The sequence below is a fragment of the Phocoena sinus genome, chromosome 2 (genome assembly GCF_008692025.1).
Source record: "Phocoena sinus isolate mPhoSin1 chromosome 2, mPhoSin1.pri, whole genome shotgun sequence".
Classification (NCBI taxonomy): Eukaryota; Metazoa; Chordata; class Mammalia; order Artiodactyla; family Phocoenidae; genus Phocoena; species Phocoena sinus.
Window position 1 is genome coordinate 82,701,382 of NC_045764.1, and position 22,893 is coordinate 82,724,274.

Consider the following 22,893-nt stretch of genomic DNA (forward strand, 5'->3'; position numbering starts at 1 on the left):
CTCCTCATTAAAATGATAACACCACACCCAGGGAACTAAAATATTTTGTTGGTTATACTTTTCCATGTGCAAATCCCCTACTTCACAGTTAATAACATCCTGCTCAAAAGGACTGCTATATAATAAGCTAATTCAACAATCTTTCCTACAAGTCTATACACATATTAAACAATACAAACATATCAGACAATTGCTACTGGTTTAAAAGATGAAGAGCTCTAGAAAGTGTTTTAAACACCAGGAGAATACACTTTGAAATAAACACAACTTGCCATCACACTCTCATTCACTCTTGTCCACTCAGGCCTCTTTTCCTCCCAGTTTATCATATCCTCACCCATTTTCTCACATACGCTTCAGGAGTTGTGTTCACATGTGTGTACGTGTAGTGATATTAGTGCTTAGATATGCCCAGATATGAAACTATTTATTTGTAAAGGGTTATCTCCATGTATGAATTACCTTAGTTTGTAAGTTCATCTTGGTGTATTTGTGTTCCTCCCTTAGTGAGTAGGTGTAAGTGTTTGAGCATATGTACCAAAGGGAGTGTACCTCTCTACAGATCAAAAACTGTGCATATCTGTGGAGGAACCTACCTCGTAATATGATTCTCAGAGCAAACTATAAGAGTATAATGGTGAAAGAGGCCTGTCACAAAAGACTATATATTGTATGATTCCATTTATATGAAATGTCCAGAATAGGCAAATTCATAGAGACAAAAAGCAGAATGGTTACCTATGGCTAGGGGTGTTGGGAGGAAGTAGGTAGTGACTGTTAATGGTCAAGGGGGTTAATTTCTTTTCTTTTCTTTTAAGTTATTGATATTTATTTATTTGGCCACGGCACGTGGCATGTAGGATCTTAGTTCCCCGACAAGGGATCAAACCCACTCCCCCTACATTGGGAGCTTGGAGTCTTAACCACTGGACTGTCAGGGAAGTCCCAGGGGTTTCTTTCTGGTGTGATGAAAATGTTCCAAGATGAACTGTGGTGATGGTTGCACAACTCTGTGAATATACTGAAATCCATTTTCTTGTACGCTGTAAATCGGTGAATTGTATATGTGAATTACATTTCAATAAAGCTGTTATACATTAAAAAAAAGAGACAGAGAGAGAGAGAGAATAAGGAAACCAAAGTTGTCCTGCATTTCCATGGAAGGGTAACCCTGTCTTTGAAAATCTTTACTTTGTTCGACTTCAATTTTAATTAAGCTTTGGATTCAACATTTCCCACTGCTAAGTCCCCTAGGGGTCTCATCTCCATCTCCAGCTTTATTTATCTTTACTAACAAGGGTGACCCACATACAGAACACGATGTCCACTGGTTATCACAGAAAAGCACATGTACACTATGATTTCAACCATACAAAAATAGGTATGTGGATGAACAAAGCCTGGAAGGAAATGAGGAAAAATGAAACAGTTACATTAGAGTAACATGGTTAAGCTGACGTTCTTTTAAAAATGTTATAATTGTATTGTGTTATCAGTCAATAAAATCTGGAAGAAAAAAGAACCAACCCGTCTCCTTAGAAACTGTTCCAAGACAAATTCAGGAACTGTGTCAAAAAGGATTGGACTGGGCCTTCCCTGGTGGCGCAGTGGTTGAGAGTCTGCCTGCCAATGCAGGGGACACGGGTTCGTGCCCCGGTCCGGGAAGATCCCACATGCCGTGGAGTAGCTGGGCCCGTGAGCCATGGCCACTGAGTCTGCACGTCCAGAGCCTGTGCTCCGCAACGGGAGAGGCCACAACAGTGAGAGGCCCGCGTACCGCAAAAAAAAGGATTGGACTGGAGTAGTGCAGTAGAAAGATGAAAACTCAAATGCATGGGTTTTATATGTATATATATATCTACATCTATTTTGACCAAGTCAATAAACAGGAAAATATTAAGCTCTCTATAGCTTGCTCAGGGTGCAACTTCTACTGAACTGAGATCAGCTCCATTAACTCAACCAACAGAAAAGCCATTTAAAATTAAAACTTAGGGACTTCCCTGGAGGTCCAGTGGATAAGACTCTGTGCTTCCACTACAGGGGGCGCAGGGATCGGGAACTAACATCCCACATGCCCCGTGGTGTGGCCAAAAAATAAATAAAATAAAATTCAAATTCATTAATAGCACCTCCATCAGGAAATACATGGTAACTAGCCCTAGATCAATCTCAGTCTAGCTGCAGTATGGAAGAGGTGCATAAAAGTTATTGCTAAAAAAAAAAAAAAAAAAAGTTTTTGTTTTAAAGATACAGGACCCTTATTAAGAAACTGACAATATAAGCAAAACTAAATTACAAAGTAGCTCATCTTATTTTCAATTAAGTTGCCAAGTCAATCTAATGGCAAGGATTTTTTAACCTATGTTGCTGCAACGAATGGATATCTGTATGAAAGGAAAATAAACCTAAACCCCTACCTCCCATCATAACACAAAAATTAATCTGAGATGGAACAAAGATCTAAAACCTAGAAAAAGAAAGCTTTAAAGAAGAAAAGCTTTTTTTTTTTTTTTTTTTTTTTTTTGCGGTACACGGGCCTCTCATTATTGTGGCCTCTCCCGTTGAGGAGCACAGGCTCCGGACGCACAGGCTCAGCGGCCATGGCTCACGGGCCCAGCTGCTCCGCGGCATGTGGGATCTTCCCAGACCAGGGCACGAACTCGTGTCCACTGCATCGGCAGGTGGACTCTCAACCACTGTGCCACCAGGGAAGCCCAAGAAAAGCTTTTTTTAAAGAAAGCTTTGCAACCCTGGGGATTGGCATAAAAAAACACTAACCATAAAATTAAAAGTTAATAAAATGACTCCATAAAAAATTTCTGCTCATCACATCATTAAGAAAATAAATAGAAAAGCCAAAGCCTAGGTTAAAAAAAATCTCCAACACACGTACCAGACAAAAGACCTGTACTCAGAATATATAAAGAACTCCTGCAAACAACAATAAAAAGATGAACCACCCAATGAAAAAAACAGGCAAAAGACTTGAATAGATGCTTCACAAAAGAAAATAAAGGATAGCTAATTAGCACATGATAAAGCATTCAACGTCCTTAATCGTCAGGAAAATGCAACTTAAAACCATAATGAGGTACCATTTTACATCCTCTAGTATGGCTAAAATAAAAAAGGCTGACAGCACTAAAATTTGGCAACATTAAAAATTAAAATTTGGGGACTTCCCTAGTGGCCCAGGGGCTAAGACTCTGTGCTCCCAATGCAGGGGGCCTGGTACGATCCCTGGTCAGGGAACTAGATTCCACTTGCAGCAACTAACAGTTCACATGCAGCAACTAAAGATCCTGCATGCCGCAACCAAAAGATCCTGCACATGGCAACGAAGATCCCGCGTGCCGCAACTAACACCTGGTGCGGCCAAATAAACAAAATTTTTTAAAAATTGTGTAGGGTTTCCCTGAGAGCGGAGTGGTTAAGAATCCGCCTGCCAATGTGGGGGACACGGGTTTCAGCCCTGGTCCGGGAAGATCCCACATGCCGTGGAGCAACTAAACCCATGCGCCACAGCTGCTGAGCCTGCACTATAGAGCCAGGAGGCACAACTACTGAAGCCCACGTGCCTAAAGCCCATGCTCTGCAATAAGAGAAGCCACTGCAACGAGAAGGCTGCGCACCACAACAAAGAGAAACCCCCGCTCACCACAACTAGAGAAAGCCTGCACACAGCAACAAACACGTAACGCAGCCAAAACTAAAAATAAATTTTTTTTAAAAATAAGAAATGAGATAAACAAATTGTGGTATATTCATACAATGGAATACTATTCCTCAATAAAAGAGAACAAACGACTGATACACACAACACAGACAAATCTCAGAAACATCATGTTACAGGAAAGAGGCAGACACTAAAAAGCACATACTACTGTATGATTCTATTTAAGTCAAGTCCAAGACTAAGCAAAACAAACCTATGGTGTCAGAAATACAGAGTAAGAAAGTGGTAACCTTTCGGAGGGTGGGTGAGGAAAATGGCTGGAAAGAGGCATGAGGGTAGTTTCTATGGTGATAAAAATATTTTCTATCTCTTTTGGTAGAAGTTACAGTGTATAAAATTGGCAGAATGCCTTGAACTGGACACTTACAATATGTGCATTTTACTGAATGTTAATTACACCTCAGTAAAACAATACAAAGTAAGTAGCACTCTGCTTCAAGATATAATGATTTTAGGGCTTCCCTGGTGGCGCAGTGGTTGGGAGTCCGCCTGCCGATGCAGAGGACACGGGTTCGTGCCCCGGTCCGGGAGGATCCCACATGCCGTGGAGCGGGCTCGCTGAGCCTGTGCGTCCAGAGCCTGTGCTCTGCAATGGGATAGGCCACAACAGTGAGAGACCCACGTATCGCAAAAAAAAAAAGATATAATGATTTTGTTTCAAATGAAATTCTAGAATACCACCCTCCACATGTTCAATTACTTTCCACTTTGGATTACTGACATCTCTATTCCTTCAGTATTGCAAATCACCTAATGGATTACAGATGTACATAGGTAGATAGATATAATTGTATCTGTTAATGTTGAATTTTTCATAAATGGCAAATCAAGTTTGATTCTTCACAATTTCAATACATACCTAATGGACTATGAGAAGTTCAGTAGAATTTTGTTTTCTTTACCATTTTCCTCCCAATGATTTTATAGTTGTCATTTTAGAGGGTCAGATATAAAAATGACTGAGAAAGAGTAAGGCATGTAAATCGAATGTCAGCAAGGAAGGACAATAGTGCTTTGACCACTATCACAGCCTAAAGAAAAAGGCTCTCAACTATTTTTATCAAGTCAGAGTCATATATATTTAAATTTAAGAACAACTGAAGGGGAGACCTTCAAGATGGCGGAGGAGTAAGACATGGAGATCATCTTCCTCCCCACAAATACATCAGAAATACATCTACATGTGGAACAACTCCTACAGAAAACCTACTGAATGCTGGCAGAAGACCTAAGACTTCCCAAAAGGCAAGAAACTCCCCACATATCTGGCCATGTGGCTGATAGGGTGTTGGTGCTCCAGCTGGCTGTCAGGCCTGTGCCTCTGAGGTGGGAGAGGCGAGTTCAGCAGAAACTCTGCAAGCCAGAAGGGACTGGCAGGACATATTTAAAGTGATGAAAGAGAAAAAGCTACAACCAAGATTACTCTACCCAGCAAGGATCTCATTCAGATTCAACAGAGAAATTTAAACCTTTACAGACAAGCAAAAGCTAAGAGAATTCAGCACCACCAAACCAGCTTTAAAACAGATGCTAAAGGAACTTCTCTAGGAAAGAAACACAAGGGAAGGAAAAGACCTACAATAACAAAACGAAAACAATTAAGAAAATGGGAATAGAAACATACATATCAATAATTACCTTAAATATGAAGGGATTAAATGCTCCAACCAAAAGACACAGGCTCACGGAATGGATAAAAAAACAAGACCCATATATATTCTGTCTACCAGAGACCCACTTCAGACCTAGGGACACATACAGACTGAAAGTGAGGGGATGGAAAAAGATATTCCATGCAAATGGAAATCAAAAGAAAGCTGGAGTAGCAATACTCATATTAGATAAAGTCGACTTTAAAATAAAGACTGTTATGAGAAACAAGGAAGGACACTACATAATGATCAAGGGATCAATCCGAGAAGAAGATATAACAATTATAAATATATATGCACCCAACATAGGAGCACCCCAATACATAAGGCAACTGCTAACAGATATAGGAGAGGAAATCAACAGTAATGCAATAATAGTGGGGGACTTTAACAACTCACTTACACCAACAGACAGATCCAAACAGAAAATTAATAAGGAAACAGAAGCTTTAAATGACACAACAGACCAGACAGATTTAATTGATATTTATAGGACATTCCGTCCAAAAAGAGTAGATTACACTTTCTTCTCAAGTGCACACAGAACATTCTCCAGGATAGATCACACCTTGGGTCACAAATCAAGCCTCAGTAAATTTAAGAAAATTGAAATCATATCAAGCATCTTTTCTGACCACAACACTATGAGATTAGAAATCAGTTACAGGGAGAAAAACGTAAAAAACACAAACACATGGAGGCTAAACAATATGTTACTTAATAACCAAGAGATCACTGAAGAAATCAAAGAGAAAATCATAAAATACCTAGAGTCAAATTACAACAAAAACACAATGATCCAAAACCTATGGGATGCAGCAAAAGCAGTTCTAACAGGGAAATTCAGAGCAATAAAATCCTACCTCAAGAAACAAGAAAAATCTCAAATAAACAATCTAACCTTACAACTAAAGGAACTAGAGAAAGAAGAACAAACAAAATCCAAACTTAGTAGAAAGAAAGAAATCATAAAAATCAAAGCAGAAATAAATGAAATAGAAACAAAGAGAACAATGGCACAGATGAAAAAAACTAAAAGCTGGTTCTTTGAGAAGATAAAATTAATAAACCATTAGCCAGACTCATCAAGAAAAAGAGGGAGAGAACTGAAATCAATAAAATTTGAAATGAAAAAGGAGAAGTTACAACGGACACTACAGAAATACAAAGCATCCTAAGAGACTACTAAAAGCAACTCTATGCCAATAAAATGGACAACCTGGAAGAAACGTACAAATTCTTAGAAAGGTATAACCTTCCAAGACTGAACCAGGAAGAAATAGAAAATATGAACAGACCAATCACAAGTAATGAAATTGAAACTGTGATTAAAAATCTTCCAACAAACAAAAGTCCAGGACCAGATGGCTTCACAGGTGAATTCCATCAAACATTTAGAGAAGAGCCAACACCCATCCTTCTCAAACTCTTCCAAAAAACTGCTGAGGAAAAAAAAAAAACAACTGCTGAGGAAGGAACACTCCCAAACTCATTCTATGAGACCACCATCACCCTGATACCAAAAGCAGACAAAGATATTACAAAAAAAGAAAATTACAGACCAATATCACTGATGAATATAGATGGAAAAATCCTCAACAAAATACTAGCAAACAGAATCCAACAACACATTAAAAGGATTATACACCATGATCAGGTGGGATTTATCCCAGGGATGCAAGTACTCTTCAATACACGCAAATCAACCAATGTGATACACCATATTAACAAACTGAAGAATATAAACCATATGATCATCTCAATAGATGCAGAAAAAGCTTTTGACAAAATTCAACACCCATTTGTGATAAAAACTCTCTACAAAGTGGGCATAGAGGGAACCTACCTCAACATAATAAAGGCCACAGACGACAAACCCACAGCAAACATCAATTCTCAATGGTGAAAAACTGAAAGCATTTCCTCTAAGATCAGGAACGAGACAAGGATGTCCACTCTCACCACTATTATTCAACATAGTTTTGGAAGTCCTAGCCACGGCAATCAGAGAAAAAAAGAAATTAAAGGAATAGAAATTGGAAAAGAAGAAGTAAAACTGTCACTGTTTGCAGATGACATGATACTATACACAGAGAATCCTAAAGATGCCACCAGAAAACTACTAGAGCTAATCAATGAATTTGGTAAAGTTGCAGGATACAAAATTAATGCACAGAAATCTCTTGCATTCCTATACACTAACAATGAAAGATGTGAAAGAGAAATTAAGGAAACAATTCCATTCACCACTGCAAGAAAAAGAATAAAATACCTAGGAATGAACCTATCTAAGGAGGTAAAAGACCTGTACTCAGAATACTGTAAGACACTGATGAAAGAAATCAAAGATGACACAAACAGATCAAGAAGATATACCATGTTCTTGGACTGGAAGAATCAATACTGTGAAAATGACTATACCACCCAAAGCTATCTACAGATTCAATGCAATCCCTATCAAATTACCAATGGCATTTTTTACAGAACTAGAACAAAAAATCTTAAAATTTGTATGGAGACACAAAAGACCCCGAATAGCAAAAGCAGTCTTGAGGGAAAAAAATGGAGCTGGAGGAATCAGACTCCCTGGCTTCAGACTATACTACAAAGCTACAGTAATCAAGACAGTAGGGTACTGCACAAAAACAGAAATATAGATCAATGGAACAGGATAGAAAGCCCAGAGATAAACCCATGAACCTATGGTCAACTAATCTATGACAAAGGAGGCAAGGATATACAATGGAGAAAAGACAGCCTCTTTAATAAGCGGTGCTGTGAAAACTGGACAGCTACATGTAAAAGAATGAAATTAAAACACTCCCTAACACCATAAACAAAAATAAACTCAAAATGGATTAAAGACCTAAATGTAAGGCCAGACACTATCAAACTCTTAGAGGAAAACATAGGCAGAATACTCTATGACATAAATCACAGCAAGATGCTTTTTGACCCATCTCCTAGAGAAATGGCAATAAAAACAAAAATAAACAAATGGGACCTAATGAAACTTAAAAGCTTTCATCAGCAAAGGAAACCATAAACAAGACCAAAAGACAACCCTCAGAGTGGGAGAAAATATTTGCAAATGAAGCAACTGACAAAGGATTAATCTCCAAAATTTACAAGCAGCTCATGCAGCTCAATATCAAAAAAACTAACAACCCAATCCAAAAATAGGCAGAAGACCTAAATAGACGTTTCTCCAAAGAAGATATACAGATTGCCAACAAACACGTGAAAGGATGCTCAACATCACTAATCATTAGAGAAATGCAAATCAAAACCACAACAAGGTATCACCTCACACCAGTCAGAATAGCCATCATCAAAAAATCTACAAACTATAAATGCTGGAGGGGGTGTAGAGAAAAGGGAATCCTCTTGCACTGTCGGTGGGAATGTAAACTGATACAGCCACTATGGAGAACAGTATGGAGGATCCTTAAAAATCTAAAAATATAAGTATCATATGACCCAGCAATCCCACTACTGGGCATATACCCTGAGAAAACCATAATTCAAAAAGAAGCATGTACCACAATGTTCATTGCAGCTCTACTTACAATAGCCAGGACACGGAAGCAACCCAGGTGTCCATCAACAGATGAATGGATAAAGAAGATGCGTCATGTATATACAATGGAATATTACTCAGCCATAAAAAGAAACGAAATTGAGTTGTTTGTAGTGAGGTGGATGGACCTAGAGACTGTCATACAGAGTGAAGTTAGTCAGAAAGAGAAAAACAAATACCATATGCTAACACATATATATGGAATCTAAAAAAAAAAAAGAATGATTCTGAAGAACCTAAGGGCAGGACCAGAATAAAGACGCAGATGTAGAAAATGGACCTGAGGATATGCGGAGGGGGAAGGGTAAGCTAGGACGAAGGGAGAGAGTGGCATGGACATATATACACTACCAAATGTAAAATAGATAGCTAGTGGGAAGCAGCCGCATAGCACAGGGAGATCAGCTAGGTGCTTTGTGACCACCTAGAGGGGTGGGATAGGGAGGGTGGGAGGGAGACGCAAGAGGGAGGAGATATGGGGATATATGTATATGTATAGCTGATTCACTTTGTTATAGAGCAGAAACTAACACACCATTGTAAAGCAATTATACTCCAATGAAGATGTTAAAAAAATAAATAAAGACCTCTGGATGGAAAAAGAACAATTGAAAAGCTGGCATAATTTTCTAGCTAATTTGAACTTTAAAAGATAATGCATTCTAAATAACAAGAGCACTGTACGTCAGACAGACACCTGAAAACCACCAAGATCCTTTCTACTGTTTTACTGAGTCCTCCTCCGTGCCTCTATCCAGGTTTATCTTCATCTTCACCACCTCTCATCCTCCCTAGAATACTGCTCAGACCTAACTGATTTTCATATAGCCAGCTCACTCAAAGTTCCAAATAAATTAATTTATGAAATTGTACTATATTCTATGTAGATGTCATAAACACACTCAAACAGTACAGAGAGTCCAGCCTGGGGAAAACCAGACGACCAATGAGTGGGAAAAAGATGACTTCACTTGCTTCCTACCCCGAGAACTGTAGAAGATCTCTCCGTCTGAACTCCTACTGCAAGATTTTATTCCCTACAGACAACTCTTACAGTGCTCTGAACTATAAACAAGTACACATGCCTAATCTCAGAGGGAGTAGGCTCCCAGACAAAAACCATGTCTTCCATGTCTGTATTCACCATGAGCCTAAGACAATACCTTGAACAGGATGGGGCAAAACACAAGTTGGATTACTGAATTACTGAATTAACGTAAATGAAAACAGTTGAGGGTGGAAGAGGAGGAGAGAAAAAAAAAAGCTGAGAGGATACATCAAAGAGAAAGGAGAAGGGAAGGAGCAAAAGAAGAGAAAAAAGAAAACTTGTGAAGGAAATTCTTTTTGTTAGAGTAGTATTACTTTTTTTAAATTGAGAGTTGGAAAAAGCCATTGCTTTGCACCTCATATCACAGCTATCAACACTAGTCTTTTTTGTGTGTGTTTTAACATCTTTATTGGAGTATAATTGCTTTACAATGGTGTGTTAGTTTCTGCTCTATAACAAAGTGAATCAGCTATACATATACATATATCCCCATATCTCCTCCCTCTTGTGTCTCCCTCCCACCCTCCCTATCCCACCCCTCTACGTGGTCACAAAGCACCTAGCTGATCTCCCTGTGCTATGCGGCTGCTTCCCACTTGCTATCTATTTTACGTTTGGTAGTGTATATATGTCCATGCCACTCTCTCACTTCGTCCCACCTTACCCTTCCCCCTCTCCATGGTCTCAAGTCCATTCTCTATGTCTGCATCTTTATTCCTGTCCTGCCTGTAGGTTTTTCAGAACCATTTTTTTTTTTAGATTCCATATATATGTGTTAGCATATGGTATTTGTTTTTCTCTTTCTGACTTACTTCACTCTGTATGACAGTCTCTAGGTCCATCCACCTCACTACAAATAACTCAGTTTTGTTTCTTTTTATGGCTGTGTAATATTCCATTGTATATATGTGCCACATCTTCTTTATCCATTCATCTGTCGATGGACACTTAGGTTGCTTCCATGTCCTGGCTATTGTAAATAGAGCTGCAGTGAACACTGTGGTACATGCTTTTTGAATTATGGTTTTCTCAGGGTATATGCCCAGTAGTGGGATTGCTGGGCTATATGGTAGTTCTATTTTTAGTTTTTTAAGGAACCTCCATACTGTTCTCCATAGTGGCTGTATCAGTTTACATTCCCACCAACAGTGCAAGAGTGTTCCCTTTCCTCCACACCCTCTCCAGCATTTATCAACACTGGTCTTTAAACTGTCATTATAAACAACTTAAAATATCTCCCAACCCTTGATATTCAAAGTGTGGCCTCGCACTGCAACTACAGTATTCTCCTTCTGACCAGCAGATTCCAAGCCCCCACTTCAAACCTACAAGTTTCTGGGTGATTTACGGCTGTTAAAGTTTGAGAAGCACCACCTACACCATTCAAGTCCTTTCTGTTGTACTGAACTTGTGTTTTATTTAAATGGACCAGTAGCTAACAATTGAAAAATCTCTGATTAGAGGAAACTGATCATTGTAATTGGATTTGATCTGTATGTATTTAACTTTAGGTTAAGTTATTAATTAGAGAGTAATTTGGCCTGGAAGGTATACCACAAAACTTTGTAACTAGTCATAACAACATGATTAAAAGAAATTGAGCATTAGGTCAGTGACACCCTCAAGAACTCAGTTTTGTTCCTTCATGCGTAGCACCGGGCTTGGAATGACAGGTGTGGCCAGTGTTTCCTGACTGAATAAAACAAATGAATTTTTACAATCAGATACCTAGGGCTGACAATCTTGGGGTCATCTGGCCAAACAACCTCATTTTAAAGACGAGCAAACTAGAAATCCTGAGAGATTCAAAAGCAAGCAAGCTAAACGAGCCAAAATATGCCGCATCTCACTGTTTCCCTTTTTGTTCCTTTCCTAGGAATGTGTTAGAAGAGTGATTCTAAGTATTCTAATAAAATGACTGTGGGCTCTTAAAGAAGTGATAGGGTAAAAAGGTGCCTAGGACTAGGAAGAAGAGACTGGCAAAGGTAAATGAGGTTGGACAAAACTATTTTTCTAAGCCTAATATACTTTTGGTCAGGCCAATGAATTAATCAATTTAATCTGCTGAAAAATAAATCTGAAGGAATTCTCAGAAAAAGAAACATGAGCTGCATGAAAATGTTACAAACCAAGGGAGACCGCACATAACTAACTTAAATCTCCACAGGCTTATTTCCTGTTCAAGTATGACCTCCTGGGATAAGTTTTACTGCAGTGTTCATTACCAGATGACTTTTGGTTTTAAGAGAAGCCAAGGGCAAGTTGGAAATATGATTCTTAACTAAACATAAAAAAACCAAAAACCAGAACAAAAATCCCCCTGCGGCTGTTTCTCATTTGTTTGTAATCAGAATGCGGGCTTCCAGAGGAAACACACCAATTTCTGTAAGCAAAAATATAACGACCCAGTCACGTCCTCAAAACAAACCAACATACAAACTTCACAGCCGGGTCCAGCTGTGCTGCTCAAGAGCCAGGAATTTATTCTAAGAGCAGATAGATCAAAACGGCGAACGCAAGACAAGCCAGATTTCAATCAAAAAGAAAAGGGTGTGCCCTACTTCTTTTTTCTCTTCTTCTTTGCAACTTTCACCCAGCAGAAACCTTTGAAGGAGTCTTGGTGAAAAAAACCTTTTCAGACGCTAGTCCCCAGAGCTACACCTCGGTGGGGTGGAAAGGGTAGGCACCGCGAGCTCGCGCGGTCGCGGCCCGCGCAGGCTCCAGCCGGGAGGGGAAGGGTCCGGTCCCGAACCCGGCAAGGCCGGGCCCCCGTGTGATTCATCAGCAACTCGGGATTCGCGCGCCTCCACCGCGGGCAACGCCCAGCGCGTCCCACGGCTCCTACCCCGGCCCGTTAGCCCCGAAGCAGACCCCAGCGTCCCCTCGCTCCCCGAGAGGGACTGGTAGGGAAGGAGATCACAGCCTGGCAGTTGGAAGGCAACCTCTCCCGCCTCAGCCACCATGGCCGGTGCGACACCCTGCCCGCGCCCGCAGACGTACTTCCTGGAAAGCACTGGCTTGGCTTACCTGACTGGAGCCCGCTAGGGCCACCGACGTCCTTCACAGACCCACAGGGACGGCCTGCCGCTCAGTTCCCAGTACCCGCCCGTCTGCCTGCTGCCGCCTCCCAGGGAGTTGTCTGATACACCGCCGGCAGCTCCCCCACCTCGACGGCCCTGGTTCCACTCCGCCGCCTAAGCGCGTGCGCACTCCCCGGTCGCGGGGCATCCTGGGAGTTGTAGTTCGAGCGAGGAGGGCGCGGCTCAGCGCAGACCCTGGTCTTTTCTGTGTGCAGGACTTTGGAAGTGGCTGCGGATACCAAGCCTTACACCAGCCTGAGAAAACGTACTTTACTAGTGGAAATATCTACCTTGCACCCTTTGGGAGCTATAAACAGCAGCTAGAGGCTCCTTAGTATAGATTTCCTCTTTACTTTGACTTTTAGTCAAGAGGGACGCAAGGCAGGACTTGTGTTGTACCCTTCGTTGCTAATGTGAGGACATAACATCGAGACCTTTAAACTTGTCGTGAAAAAATGATAGAAAAGGAAACAGGCCAACCACGAGAGGGACGTAAATCAGGCGGATGTCACCTCAAGCGCATAGTGGCCCTAGTGATTTCCTTAGGTTTGCAACCAGGGGTGATGTCGCCGCGATCAGTTTCCACCCCATCCCATCTTTGCATTCCAGCTTCAAGCTGCACGACAGGCAGTGGAACTGGGCTGATGTAAGTGGGAGAAAAAAGTAGAAGCGCTGCTTAAAGTGGGGAACTGGGGCAGGTGGGCATTCTGAAGGCGAAGAGGAAGACAGCGGGAATACTTCAAATGGCAGCTCTAGGGTGGCCTATGAAATGGCTGCCTTTTGTCCAGGGCTCTGAGGATAGGGGACAGCTACGGCCTTGCATTCATTCCTTTAATCACTCACTGGTAATTTTCCTGGCCTGATCTTCAGGAATAAACCATTCCCCGGGGTAATGCTCAGCTTTGATACGCCTTCTCAAAGAATACAGCCAGATAGAGGATTGAAGTGCCTGCTTGAGACACATTCCAGCTACACCCAGTGTGGGAGCCGACTAATTGTTAAGCCTCCCCTGGCATTTACTTCTTCCCCTCAGAGCAGGGAGCACCCCAGGTAAACACCCTGGAATTTCATGCAATTAACATCCACTAATTCTAGCAATGAAGATCACTGATGATTTGGAGTTCTTCAGGAAAAAGAAGAAAGAAAGAGAAAAAAGGAAAAAAAAAAACCCTCCAAAATGCAAATACACTTAGGAGGCAATTAACATTAAATTTTGTGCCACTGCATCTTATTTTCTATAGCATCTTCGTGGGAATCAATTTCTCAAATATTCTTGGAGATAATAGCTGAGAGCAATTTCCTACAGAATTCAGGTTCAACTAATATTTATTGAATATTTAACCCACGCCAAGAACTGTGCCAGCACTCCCTTTATAATATCTCATCCAATCCTCTAAATAACCCTGCAAAGAATATAGTAGTATCTTCCATTTCTACAGATGAGAAAACTAAGACCCAGAAAAGTTAAGTAATCTGTGCAAGGTCACACAGGCAGTAACTGGAGATCTAGAAATGAAGTACAAGTAGCCTGACTTAAATTCTAGCATGCTTTCCACTGTTGATCAGACTGTCTCCTAAATTTCATCAAAGTCTTTAAAGTAAGATCATCTGTGACCATGTCCAAGGTACATAAAAAAAATTTCTCTAACACAGTCCAGGGAGATGGTGTTCTGACTGGATGAGCTGAATATCTGGATTCATTTGGCAGATCTGTATTTCATTATAAGTTAATATATAGGTGTTATGCTAACTGGCAAGTCTCTTGTGAGTTCCTGCTACACCTCTGGGGAAACTGACAAAATAGAGTTCCTGAAAAAGCAAAGCAGAGAACCATGGTTATCCAGATATGGTTTATTTTAAGAAGGACTTTCCTTTACAGCAATATGGCTTCTTCTGCTTTGCTCTTTAAGAAGCAGAGAGGGCTTTTAATTCAATGTCTGACTGATTTAAACTATGACACATTTCCTCCCTGACCTTCCAATATGGGGTATTAGGCATACATTAAATATATTTTCTTTTTTAGCTCTTTAAGTTTTTCCTAACAAATGCCTTCATCTTATTCTAATTCTTTTTTCTAAAATAAAGTGATGTGATGATGGATTCTTTCCTTTTCTTCAGACAAGTGTTATCATATTGTAATCACAAGACTCACAAATATGAATCGCCTAAACCCGTATACATTAAATACCACATATGGTACCAGACGTATTAAGAATAACATCCTAGTATTGGATAAAATTGTAAAAAAATAGAACCTTCCTCACTGCTTTCTCTCTCTAACTACAATCTATTCTGTATACCAGTGCCAGAATGACCTTTTTAAAATAAATCAGATCATGTCACCCTCCTGCTCCAAACCACTTAGGGCTTCCCAACACATTTCCTTTGGAAAGGAAAGGAAATTCCTTTACAATTAAATCCACCCCCACCAGTCCTTACATGAAAATTTTTATTTCCTACCACACATACACTCTTTTGCTCTACTCCAGTCACAGGGGCCTCCCTGAGGTTTCTCAGTCCTGCCAAGTATTTTCTCACTTCAAGTTCTTTCTACTACATAGGAGAATGCGTCCCTCCCAAATACTCGTGGCTCATACCCTCATTTTCATGAAGGTTCTGTTCAAATGTCACCTGTGAAAGGTCTTCTCTGATCCTCTTACCCTTTCTCTTTACTTGCTTTGTCTTCTTAGCACCTGTCACTCCCTAACATCTTGCTTTATTTACTCATGTAAGCTTAAGGAGTTTGCATCATTTACCCCTCTCTCCCTAGCATCTGCAGCAATGCCCGACATACAATAGGTATTCAATAAATATTTGTAAATAAATGAATAACTTTCCCTCCCCTCCTGCGCATGAGTGGGATACAGATCCACAAGGTTCATGGTAAATGCCAGCCAAGGTCCTGATGCAGCTATAAACAGCAGCTGTGAGAGAGTTTGGCTCCACAGGACAAGATCCAGTGAAACTCATCCTGAAGTGGAGACAGAGCTCTCTTAAAAGGACTACACTTTATGGGTTGCCATTATTAGCTTACGGTTAGAAAAAGCACAGTTCTAGAAGATGGAGAAAAAGGCAAAACCTGAAAATTATATTTACATAAGTAAGTGAAAAGGTTAATCCACTAAATGCCTGTGGTGGATTGCAATATTGTTCCCAACTATTTGCTCTCCCGTAGAGGAAAAGACTACCTTACCCACTGTTATATGACTTGCAGTGCCTCTCTTCAGGCTTCTTTTCCTTCTTTCTTCACAAAAATACTGTCATATTGTAATCGCAAAGCTTACAAACATAAATTTGCTTTGGCCAACAAAATGAATTGAAGCGACAATACGACAGCTTTGAGTGGAGGCTTTAAGAGTGCCATTTCCTACTCGTGTGCTTACTCTTTCCTTCCACCAAGAGAATGGCATGTCCCAAATAGAGTCTTGTCCTTCTGCCTGGGTTTTAGAGTGAGAAGTCACATGGAATCAGAGCCTCGGCTGAACACAGGTGCTGATGTGTAATGCGAGCAAGAAGTAAACAGAGATTTAGGTTTGTTTGTTACTATAGACTGACCTAGCAAAGCTGACTACTGCAGTGCCTATTCCATGACAGGCGATCCTCTGAAATAAAAGTGGTCTGGCACCCCTCCCCCACACATTTAATCCCACTTCAAGTAATGGAAAACAGTTTGTTTAAGTTCAACATAGGAAAGAGAACATATCTGAGACTGTTAGGTAAAATATTCGAATAAGGAACAGAGTACACATCCTGTTAGTTTTCAGGGTTTTGTCAGAGTGGAAGTGATTGACAAAATGACACTGTGACTTTACTTAATGTATTACAAGCCCTAAGTAGTGTTATCTTTAAACTTCCTGCCAGAGTAACTCATAAAGCGTGTCACACTGAATCATCATTTGCAAATTAATGCCAGCAGCAATTTTCTTGTTATCAAAAGTTCCTTTAGGAAATAGTTTCCTTGATATAGTGAAGTTTTTTTTTTTTTTAACGTGTTTTATAGGAGAACTGAGAAAACTTAAGCTAAAGACCTCAAGTTGTAACTAAAAGGTAAGGATTTCATTCCTGGGAGCTTGGAGTTGGTTAAAGCAGTGGGAGGGAGGAATCAGAGAAGACAAACACCATAGCTGGGGTGCACAATTTTATAGAAAGGATTCAGGCAAAGCCTTTAGCTTGAAATATCTTTCCCTAGCACCCCATCTCTGCTTGTTAGAAGCTTCCTCATGTTTCATTGCCCGTCTCAAATGCCTGTTTCTGACTCAAACTTCCCTAAGGCCATCAGCTGGAATTGATTTTGCCATTCCTTATATTTTCATACCCTACTGTGCCTCCGCTGAAGGTGCATTAAATGCATATTTCAGCTAAGTGCCAAAGGGCTGAGAATTTAAATTTTCAGCTGAAGCCAAGGCTGCTCACAGATATCACTATCAAAAAAATAAACTTCTGGATACACAAATAAACTTAAATTTTGATGCCAAAATTTAAATTATTGTTTTAATATTATTTAAAATGTTAGTGCTAAAATAGTAAAGTTTAACACAGTATAACATAGGAACAATAATTTCCCAGTTCTGTGAGCTGTTAGACTCTCCTACAGTCACTGGAGAGCCAGATTTCGGCAGAGGCGAGCGGATGAACAGAGCCATGTCCTAAATGCAACTAAATAAGAATTAAATTCTGGTTTTAAATTATACATGCTAGGTACACCAAAGATTTCTATAAATAATAATAGTATGGGCTTCCCTGGTGGCGCAGTGGTTGAGAGTCCGCCTGCTGATGCAGGGGACACGGGCTCGTGCCCCGGTCCGGGAAGATCCCACATGCCGCGGAGCGGCTGGGCCCGTGAGCCATGGCCGCTGAGCCTGCGCATCTGGGGCCTGTGCTCCGCGGCGGGAGAGGCCACAGCAGTGAGAGGCTCGCTACCGCCAAAAAAAAGAAAAAAAAAAGAATAATAGTATGATGCGATCTCTACTTATCTTTCCTTGTATTATTATTTTAAAATTTTAAGCATATATTGACTAAAAAAGATATTGTTGTTCTTCCTAAGTTATCTTACTAATGTACTCTCTTTATATTTGTAGTAACTGTCAACCTATTTCCCTACTTATCTACTTGAAAGTTCTTAATACTTTTTAATAATTTTTGAATTAATTTATTTTTAATCAATGTTGAAGTCAAAAGAAACCTTTCACAGTCAGCAATTATTACAGCATTTTACTTATCCAATTAGCAATATACATTTATATTTGATAGAATTTCAAGAAATAAATAACAGATTTTTCACTCAATCTAGAATACCTGCCTATATCTGAAAATCAATATTCATAAAATAATAGCAAATTTAAATGACATACTTTGTTCTTATCAGTGACACTGTTGACTGATTATATATAAGAATTACCTTTAAAAATACCTAGCACCAACCATGCCAAAGTTTAAGGATGATGGGAATAATATTGAAGTAGGCATTCCAAAAGCTGAGGCCCAAAGCCCAGGACAAATAACAGATTTTTGGACAAATATCAAGACTCTTTGTCTACTGTCACTGAAGCTAGAGTTGGCTTTTAGGCAGGCACATTCTACTTCTTACAGTTAAGCTTTTAGTCAGCACCAAAGTCTTTATCCACACAGATGGCAATTAACTCACATTTTCCCCGTTCTATTTTTGTAGTTGACTTTTTGGATTAAAAGTAGAAAACTAGAGACTTCCCTGGTGGCACAGTGAATAAGAATCCGCCTGCCAATGCAGGGGACATGGGTTCGATCCCTGGTTCAGGAAGATCTCACATGCCGCAGAGCAACTAAGCCCATACGCCACAACTACTGAGCCTGTGCTCTAGAGCCAGCGAGCCACAACTACTGAGCCCGTGTGCCACAACTACTGGAGCCCGTGTGCCACAACTACTGAAGCCCGCGCGCCTAGAGCCCGAGCTCTGCAACGAGAAGCCACCGCAATGAGAAGCCCGTGCACGGCAACGAAGAGTAGCCCCCGCTTGCCATGTGCAGCAGCCAAGACCCAACGCAGCCAAAAATAAATAAATAAATTTATATATATATTAAAAAAGTAGAAAACTACTATTGTTTCTATTCAATTTCATCTGATTAGATACAGCCTTGGATTTTGGCCTGTCCAGATAGTTTTGAACCTCTCGAAGTATTCCTTATCTCTCCCAGTGCCCATTAGTTAAAGACTCAGTCTGTATTCTATGGGTATCACATCCAAATTACTGATGAACTGCTAACCAAAACTCATCAAGGAAAGACCAATGTAGTGGCTAAGCCCTCCTGGTTGAAATTCTTCCATTCATCAGCCTTTACTTATGATCATGAGTCAAAAAAAAAAAAAAAAGACTGTTTAAACCAGTCATTTAACTATTTAGTTGAACTGTTATACAGCCCACATTTCTCAAGGGTGTTGAGACTTTCTCAAATGTCTTGATGAAATCCAAACACAGTACATTCTTTCGACCGTACTCTCATGATTTCCTATCATTTAATATAAGTGAATCTGTGCTACCTGTTAGAGATCACTGCTTCACTTCTAAGTGCTTACAAACCACTAAAGTGGAAATACTTTTTAAAAATTTTGCTCAGGATTGATAAGTTCAGTGGTCTACAATTTGGAGACCTCCCCCACCTCCACCCAGCCTCCACCACCACGCCTTTTGAGTCATGCATTGATTTTCCTACATCATCTCCCTTCTTAGGTTGGTTGGGCCAAAGCACAGCCCCGCCTCACTCAAGCTCATGTACATCTAGTTCCTACAGAGGCCCTGTGATATGTGGGATACTTGCAGGAAGCTGTGAGCATCTGATTGTGTTCCCTGACTGGTGGGCTGGGAAGTGAGCTGTTAGCTGAGGCAGGGAGGGTGTGGGGCACCACTTCTTACAGCCCCAGAGAAAGGCTGAATGATCAAACTGAGAGAGGGTGGTCCATAACAGAGTCAAGTCTAATAGACAACAGACCCAAAGTCAAGGAGTCACTGCTCAAGGCCAGACTGCCAAATCCAAAGGAGGGCACCCAGAAAGCAGGGCAAGTACAAGCAAGTTGAAACATCAGGGAATTCATGAGGAGCTAAATGAGAGGGTGGGTCAGGAGTAACTTCTGAGTCAGCTGTATCTAATTTATATTTGATTCTTGGAGTGATGGGGGAGGGCCTGTCTGCCAGAAGGGAATGGACAGTGGAAACACAAAAATGAGTAAGATTCAGTCCTCCTTAAATTCCTGACATTGTCAGCATTAAATGGAGAACTTTGTTGCTGTTAATATCCATGGATATTAATTTAGGTTAGAATTTAGGATACTAATACCTAAGTGCCTTCTGTATGCCAGGCACTGCTCTAAGTATTTTTACACATGAATCCTCATAATAGTCCTACTGTGAAGTACGACTGTGATTCCTATTTCAGAGGTGAAGAGACTGAAGCTAGGTAATTTGCAGAATTTCACACAACTAACAGAAGTGAGATCTGAACTGGGCAAGTCTGACCCCAAAGTGCACACCTGTAACTCCCATTCATTACAGCCTCATAGACTGAGAGAATTCTTCAAAGAAAATAATTACTTTACCTCCTTGACCATGAAAAGGTGTGAGACAGCAAATATAGAAATTAGATACAGGCCTTCTATGCCTCTTCTTGGACCTCATCATCAGTCTAAGTGACAGAGAGTTCGGGCAGAGTTCAGCAGGGTGGCAGAAAGAGTAGGTTTTCTTGTTTTTCCAGGACAAGCCTTTACAATGTAACTATTTTTAGTGTTCCCTGTTTTGAATCCCAGCATAGCTTACAAAAAATTTAATTCCAAAGTTAATATAAAAAATTCAAGGTAAAACACTTAACCCATTTGGGGTTAAGTATATCTGTATTCTTGCTCCCATTTATTTTAACAAATGTTAACTGTTTAGCTGAATGTGTGTGTGTGTCTGTGTGTGTATTTTCATTTTAATAAGGAGGTCTTGTTTCTCCTCTGGCTACTTCTGGTTGTCTACTTCTTATCTTCCTCATAATAAGGGCACTCTATGGTCCTTTCTAGCAAATGTACTTTTCTAATATGAGAACATGGTGCCAATCATTTATTTTAAAGAGACAATGTGTCTTAAAATTATCTAGATTAAATCAGTCTTTACTTTCATTTTAAAAGAAAAGTTTATTATTCCTAATGTTCTGTACACTTTCACTTGGAAACTTCATTCCAGACACAAATGAATACATTACATCTTTGAAAGCAGAAAGATCTTGATTAATTAAAACAGTATACCTTTACCTTAGCATTAGGTCAGGCTGGCAAATTCCAAAAGGTCAAACGCTGCACCTATCTGTGCCGACTGGGATCCTTATTAATTATCATGGTAAAAGTATTTCACGTTTCATACATTTTGCTTTTTTACACATTTATTTCCCACATAATGTTCAATTTCACATTTAAAAGGCAAATTAATCTTTAATTTCCTAATGAATATAATCAATGTCTACCTGTGAAAAGTTTCAAAATGAAAAATGAAACTATGTGGATTTATCAATAACTGCTTAGCCAGATAAATGTTGCCAATATAAGTTTAAACAGCTTACAAAGTATTATTTCCTTTGTTCTCTTCAAAACAATACAGGTACACATAAGGTCACACATTACAGGCATCTGAACTGGTAAGATATTACACATTGGTGGCATGCAAGTATTTTACATTTTTAAATGCAGTGAAAAATGCTGCTTATTTGTTTTCTTTAAATAGATGAAACAGAATTAAGATAAAGTTTTAATTAAAATATAAATATCATTCCATGAATATAGTGGGGTTTTTTAAAACCAAAGTGGCAGAGATGAGAATTTTAGTTCTGAATAATTTCTTTCTTAACTAAAGATTGTCACTGGCAAAATTTGGTACTAAAATAAAATTTCCTTAAAAAGTACATTTTCTACCCATCTCATTTCACCATATGGCCAATTCTTAACTATCTACATTTAGATTATCCATGGGAAAGTTTTAATCCTGGTCCAGCTTCTCCCAATCACACAGTGTACTTCTGATTCTGATTGGCTTCTCTCTGTTATCCAGTCAATATGTGCTCAGTCAGACACAGACACAGACACACACACACACACACACACACACACACACACACACACTCTCTCTCTCTCTCTCTCTCTCTCTCTCTCTCTCTCTCTCCCTCTCTCCCTAAATAAAAACCTATGAAAAACATGCCATGTTTACTGTGCTCAGTTTCTTTCTTTGCATTTCCTCCTCTCTTTCTCCACCATGAGAAATAAAATATGAGGAGAAAATATCATACATTTTAAAATGTCAAAAAGGCTGCTCCTCCAGAACTATTCTGAAAACAGTAAAAACCGCTGCAGAGGAACAAATAACTCTGTGGATTGTTGAGACCTCTTCCTCTGAACAAAGCCTATGGAGGAGAGATGGAGCCACAAGGGAGGCATTGCACACCCGCACCCACGTTCAGAGGCAATGGAAACATTTAGAATCACAGGATTGTAACATCTGGGGGCTGGAAGGGACCTTAGAGAGCATCTAACTCACTTCATTTTACAAATGAAATGAAGACAAGATAGATGGAAAGACCTGCCCAAAGAAACACATAGCTGACATACAAATCAGTACTATTTTCCAAAAATATCACTTGGTGGAAAATTGAGCATAATTCTTGAGGGGTTGGAGGATAATTCAATTCAAGCAACATTTATTAAGCACCTATTATACACAAGGCACCTTACTAGATGTTACTGAAGATGCAAAGATTGATGAGACAGTCCCTGCTTCCCAGTGCTTATGAAAGTTCCT

At 39.9% G+C, this 22,893-nt stretch overlaps 1 protein-coding gene across 4 annotated transcripts in view; it reads right to left on the minus strand.

Annotated features, from left to right (window-relative positions):
- The window catches only part of TMOD3 (tropomodulin 3), a 97,730-nt gene extending 84,499 nt beyond the window's left edge, over positions 1-13,231 (minus strand). For 2 of the 4 annotated variants that reach the window (XM_032621088.1, XM_032621090.1), the window contains exon 1: positions 13,047-13,207. The gene's annotated coding sequence lies outside the window, so the exon portion shown is untranslated. Of the gene's footprint in view, positions 1-13,046 lie in introns of all 4 variants that reach the window. The other 2 variants (XR_004348263.1, XM_032621086.1) reach the window with 2 other exon arrangements.
- Between the last annotated feature and the right edge of the window lie 9,662 nt (positions 13,232-22,893).